Below are 6,402 nucleotides of genomic sequence, written 5' to 3'. Positions count from 1 at the left end.
GAAAGAAAGAAAGAAAGAAAGAAAGAAAGAAAGAAAGAAAGAAAGAAAGAAAGAAAGAAAGAAAGAAAGAAAGAAAGAAAGGAAGAAAGGAAGGAAGAAAGAAAGAAAGGAAGAAAGGAAGGAAGAAAGAAAGAAAGGAAGAAAGGAAGGAAGAAAGAAAGAAAGAAAGAGAGAGAGAGAGAGAGAGAGAAAAAGCTAGCATCACGTTTTAGCTGGAGGAATCAAGGATGCACTCCCAGCTGACCAGCAGTCGCCGCCGGGGGGCCGAGCGGCAGCAGGGGAGGATGTGGCCCCATGGCCTGGCCCGGGGGAGCCTGAGGCGAAGTATCCGCTCCGGGCTGGGGGCTCCCAGCCGCCCTCCAGCCGCCAGCCGGCACCTCTCGCTGCAGCCCGAGCCTACCGAGCGCTGTGAGGAAGAGGCGGCACGGGCAGTCCCCGCCGCTCGAGTATCCGCGGCCGGGCCTCCCCCCCTCCGCACCCCGCGCCGCGCCGCACTCCGAGCCAGGTCCCCCCCTAGCGGCCGCCGCTGTGCCCCGTGGCTGCTCCCCCCAGGGCCGCGCGTGGGGCCGCAGCGAGATCCCCACAGGCCTTCCCGGCAGCCGCCCTGCCCGCCTCGCTGGCCCGAAGTGCCTGTTCACGTCGTGCGTCGGGCTGTTGGAACTGCGGGCTCTGGCCATGGCCAGCACTATGTGCACGCATGGTGTATGAACCGCCGGCCTTGCGCTGCACGGCTCCCCTTGGGCCTAAATGCAGAAATTGTGCTCACTCGTTTCGCCACCACCAAGACATGGGTCGGCGTTCCAGCCTACCTCTCCATGGAGGAGATCAGGCGGTGTGGGAAGGACAGGATGTTTTAGTGGCAACCAAAGAAGGTTGTTTAAGATCCCCCTTCCAAATTCTCCCTTCATTGCAGGTCTGAACCTGCTGGTCCCACCCACTTGGGTTCAGATTTTGTTTAAGAAAGGCTGCCACGAGGCAGAAATGAACTGAGAGAAACCGTCTGTTTCCACGTGTGGGAGTACATATGTATCAGGAAAGGGAGATGTTATATTTGATCCTACATATGTTTATATGTGCACAAATAAGGCATGCTGTGACATATGGATTTCCTATATTTTGCCTATATAAACAGACACATAAAATAAATACACACCAATGGACAAAAATAGTGCATGGAGAGAACCTGCTATGCTGAAATTCTCTCCCTGCAACTGTAGCACAAGTATGAAAAAGCAGCCATAACCTCATCTTTGCTTTAATAAACACAGCAGATTTAAACAAATATGGAAACTGGAAAGCCTGTAGAATACAAGATAAAATTTTGAGAAAAAAAAAAAAAAACATTCATAAAAGTTGTCAACAGTGTAACACATTCCCCATATGTACTGAAAGCTTTGCAAGACCTTGAAGGCAGTAAAATGTCCCCAGTCCTAATGTGCCTGACTTTATCTCTGTTGCACAAATGCTCTCTTAGAGCTGCTTTCTGAACACTGTCGCAACTCGTAACAACATTTTACTTCTAATTTGAAGACACCAAAAATGATTTCTGGAGAAGCCCACAGTGCTCTGCAAATAAGCAAATGTAGTAGCTGCGGAGAGATACATGCATATCTTCCAGTAGAAAGAATGCTTTCTTCTCCATCAAATCCTCACTGGAGGAGTTGAGTTCTCCGTATCGAGAGATTTGCAGAATTTGTAGAATTCTGGATTAATCTTATCTGGAAACTGTACCCGGTCTCCCACTTCTTTCTTTGTACTCACAACTGTTCTCTCAACTTCTCTGCCTCACAGCTGCTGCACTAATAATTTATCTGCCTGGTCACCTCCCTCATATGAGCTGAGCTGAGCTGAGTTTTCTTCAAAGCTGAAGGAGTGAGCTGCGGGGCTGCATGCGACGCAGGCAGCGCTAACAAGGGGGGGCGAGCAAGCTGCTCCTTCTCTTTGGTCATGAGTTCATGAGCCTTGTAAAACTGCTGGGCATAGTAACCAGAGAAAGCAGAGATTAAAGATAAATAACCTTTGAGATGAGACCACATCATCTTTGATCTAAGGCAAGCTTGCTGCACTGTTTCTGCAAGCTTGCACTAAAGCAGACCTAGCTGGCTGCAGGGGAGTTGGTGGAGGATCTGCCTGAGCGGTGCTGGGTGGCAGACGATGCTTCGCGCTGCTGCCAATCAGTCATGATGGTAGAGATGAGTCTGAAGGCAGTCAGGCATCTCTGTGATCCAGGTGCTAGAGCAGCCTGTTGGGAATACCAACCATTGGCACAAACAACAGCAACCTCTAAGCTTCTCAGGTCTGTACTAGAAGGCTCCTCAGCAGCATATGAGTCAGGAATTGGGGCAAAAGAGAGGTGGTGGAGTGGTGCTCTGTGCTTGTAAGAGAGAGCAAAGACTGGGGCCAAACTATGATATTAGACAAATATATGAGAACCGCTCCAAAAGAAATGCCTCCTATTTTATTACATTGGCCCACAATTTTGGTGGATGTTAGTGGTACGACAGAAGAGGTTGAACCTTTCCACCAATATTCTGTTACATTTTCTTGCCGTGAGTCAAGTCTGACAGAATGGTGTCTGACATGGAAGCGCGTATGAAGCAAAGGTGCAGAATTGAATTCCTCCATGCAGAAAAAAAATCACCCACTGATGCTTGCTGAATGTGTATGGAGACCAAACACTGGATGTCAACACAGTGAGGCAGTGGGTGGTGCATTTCAGCAGTAACAACAGTAACAGTGGGTCACCTCCACTGGTGCAGATTTTTATGAGCACGGCATGCAGGCTTTTGTTCATCACAGGTGGAAATGCACAGCTAATGGTGGTGACTGTGTTGAAAAATAGTGTTTCATAGCTGAGAATTTGCTTTTATCGGATAGGGTTATTGTGTTCTTTGTTGTAGTTTCCATGGAAAGAAATAGGAGGCATTACTTTTGGAGCAGCTAATGTACAAGGACGCACATCTGGAAGTAGCAGCCAGGCAAATATATGCAAAATAAAGCATTTGGAATGGGATGGTTTCCTCTGAGTTTCCATGACCCAGACTACTAGTGATAAAAGGAAGTTCACTGTATGTGAGCTGAAAGTTATTTCAGAGCACAATTCCTGCCCTGTTGCACCTCCCTCCCTTCCTCTTCTGCACTCCTTTGTTTGAAGGGCATTCTGTGCTGAGCCAAGCTTCCTCATTTTTGTTTATTTTGCTGTTCACCTTAATGTTTTCTTTACCTTTGCACCTCTCACAAAGGCTGAACATCATGGTACATGCAAACACACTGCATCTTCCAGCTGCTGTTGAGCAGACCTCAACATCTGTTCTTGTTGATCTATCCAGGCAAGACTTCAAGATAGCAAACACACCCTACGGGAGTGAGTGGCTGTGGACATGAATGTGGTTTCTGGTGGCCTCAGACCTACCTAGGTATCTACACATCTGTATGGGTCTGGCAGCTATGGCAGAGCCCTTCCAGAATCACAGCTGGAGACTGGGAGAAAAACCATAGGTATCTAATGCATTACCAGGTGGAATAGGTAGACAAGATCCCAGCTTGTCTATTTAGGCTCATGCTGGTGTAAATTGGAGTAACTGCACTGCTTTCACAGAAGATTTAGGCCTATTAGTGTTGTTCATTATTATTATCATTGCTACTATTATTATGCCAAATAATAACAAAAAAAAGACTTAAGCACAGTGCAGAACCAGCTGAGTCCATCATATATTTTCAACCAAAGGTAGCCAATTACGTTAGGGTTTCATCTCAACCACAGTGTTTAATTAGAGAGTGCTCATTCTTGAGAACATTTTCACATTTTTCAGTAGAAATTAGAAATATCAACACTATCACAAAGTGGGCACCTCAAACCTAGTGCTCTTTTTGAATAAAAATTTTAAAACACAAGGTTTCACTTTGATCTGAAGAGTTACCTTTTCTCTTTTGCTGTCTTCAAGCTGAAACAGTGGTTGGTCCCATATTATGACATTTTGTTTGCTTTTTAAGAGCAAAAAAAATCTGTTCTGCAGCAGTGATATCACTCAGCCCCACTGGCTTAGCAGGGATCTCTGCACATCATGGCTCTCTGGTGACGTGCAAGTTGCTTTGAAATGAGGTCTGTAGACAGCTTCCAGCAGAGTAGGTGGAGATAAGTTTGTAAGTTCTGGCATGAGTGTATTCACACTCTGGTTGTTGTGCATCCAGCAGCAGATCAGCAATACCTTATTACCTTAGTGGCTGCTGTAAAAGCTCTTCCAGTGCCAGCACCCACATGTACTGATAGGACATAAAAGAAAGGCAGGGTGATAGAAGAGGGCAGAGGTGGGAGGGGATAGAAAGATGCAGACTGAGATGCTTGGGAGAACAGTGAGGGTATGAGGTTGTTGCTTCCATGGGGTTGGAAGGAGGAGAGTGGAGGATGCAAGGATCTGAGTACATTTTTGGTCATGTTTCAGTGAGGTGGAGAAGAACAAAAGGCACGTGATTCTAGACTGAATCAAATGATGGGATAGAGAAGAAGCCAGACTCTTTAGGCCCAAAAGCGTGACCCACCACAGCATCAAGAGCTGCTGCCACCAGGGATGCCCTATGGCTGCTGGTTTGTAAGCAAACTACATTTGAAAACATAGGTTTAACAAGAAAATAGACAACCCCTAAGTCTTCTTAATTCCTCCTCAAAGAGGAATTAAGATAAACTAACTGTATTTAACAAGAGAACTATACTAACTATACTTGTGTTTCTCAAGAAGCAAAGAAGAACATTTGTTTATCTGCTTGTACCTACCAAACTGCACATGTTGATAAAGACTGCATATTTGTGCCATCATTAATATAATTTCCTTAATAAACAATTCTGCTTGAGAATCCAGATCCTTTTAGAAACCTTGTCCCTGTACTAACATGGGTACACTGAGTTGCAGAATGAATGGGACTGAGACTTTCCAAGATGTGGAAAGGAGCCAGGCACCCAGCCCTGCCTGGCTCTCCCTGGGAACCACACATCTCAGACCCTTTGGAAAATCCAGCCTAAGCGATTTGCCCCAAGGTCACGCAGTGAGTCAGTATGTGAAATGGGAACAGAGCCAGGCTATCCTGACTCTCTGTTTCCTATCCTAACCACTGGACTACTCACAGGATATTTGGTCATGCAGATCTCATTGCACAATATCTTGTCAGCAATGTTTTGCCATGAAAAAACTGTCATCCCTAACAGCACATGGGATGCCTTGAAGATAGAAATAGTAAAGCAAGGCGGTTGTATATATTCAGTACTACAGATGACACATCCCACAGTCAGATCTCATTACAATCAAACATTTATGATGAAAGGGCCAGTATGAAATGATGCAGTTCTGATAAAATGGCCATTAAAGACCAGATGTATGCACCTGGAAAATGAGACACACTGCATTAAGAATCAGGCCACAAGTATTCCATTTCCTATTCGGGGTCAGATCTAAAGTCAAATGAGATCACTTATGCTGAGAAGACTCTTTGCAGTATTAAAATTAATGTAAAAATGTGAAATAATGCAAGCCAGGTATTTATATGGGTTCATCTAACCCACAGAAAAATATGTTGCATTTGTATATAAACTCAGTTAGCTGGTGATATAAATATAAACTTGTTACTACGTCCAGAAGGAGAATTTCGCACTGTAGATCGAACTGTCACTAGAGTCAACTATCTATTCAGCTATATATGTATTTTTGAAAGTATTTCTTTTCAGCATTTACCCTCCCAAATAAGGCACTGGAATGAAGAACTGCTATAGGTACCCTCCAATTGCTCATTCATCTTTATAAATTCTTATAAATGTAAAATAAAATATGTAAGTTAAATGTGACAGTTTTATTCCATGGGAAAATAAGAATCTGGAGAAATAGTTAATAATACACTGCATTTTTCTTCTTGATCCAGCATCAAGTAAATACAACTGGAATTTAGAAATCATTTCCCTTGGTAATCTATACAAAGAATGAACATACTGGAGGCTTTGCAGTGGGATGTCTGTTAACTGAGTATATAATCTATCACCTTTCCATTACAGTGTCTTTAGCTGGAACACAAGACCAAGAAAAACACCATTTTGTCTTAAAAATAGCCGCAATCTCCCTCAGAAGCAGATTACACTGAGCTACAACAGTCTCTCTGGATGGGGAAAATGTTCCTCATTTCCGCGTGCCCATAGACTGTTCGCATTATTTACTCTGTGGGACTTCCTAGATACGTGGAGGAGAGGAGTTTATCCTCCTAAGCTCTGTGGAAACATGTCATGAAAAAATAGAACCTGCCTGTAGATAGAAATTTTACACTTACACTGTGCTCCTCTGTACTGTTTTGACAGTGCAAATCTGTTCCAGCTGCCATTTTCCCATACATTTGCAATGCTGTAGTTGGCTCCAGGGTACATGA

The 6,402-nt window shown here is 44.4% G+C and overlaps 1 long non-coding RNA gene across 1 annotated transcript in view; it reads right to left on the bottom strand.

Annotated features, from left to right (window-relative positions):
* Window positions 1–1,255, bottom strand: part of LOC110392863 — a 4,987-nt gene extending 3,732 nt beyond the window's left edge. The window contains exon 1 of the long non-coding RNA XR_002434660.1: window positions 401–1,255. This is a non-coding gene — a long non-coding RNA (uncharacterized LOC110392863). The remainder of the gene's footprint in view (window positions 1–400) is intronic.

Source organism: Numida meleagris, chromosome 1 (genome assembly GCF_002078875.1).
Source record: "Numida meleagris isolate 19003 breed g44 Domestic line chromosome 1, NumMel1.0, whole genome shotgun sequence".
Lineage (NCBI taxonomy): Eukaryota > Metazoa > Chordata > Aves > Galliformes > Numididae > Numida > Numida meleagris.
This window is presented reverse-complemented; position numbering and strand designations above follow the sequence as displayed.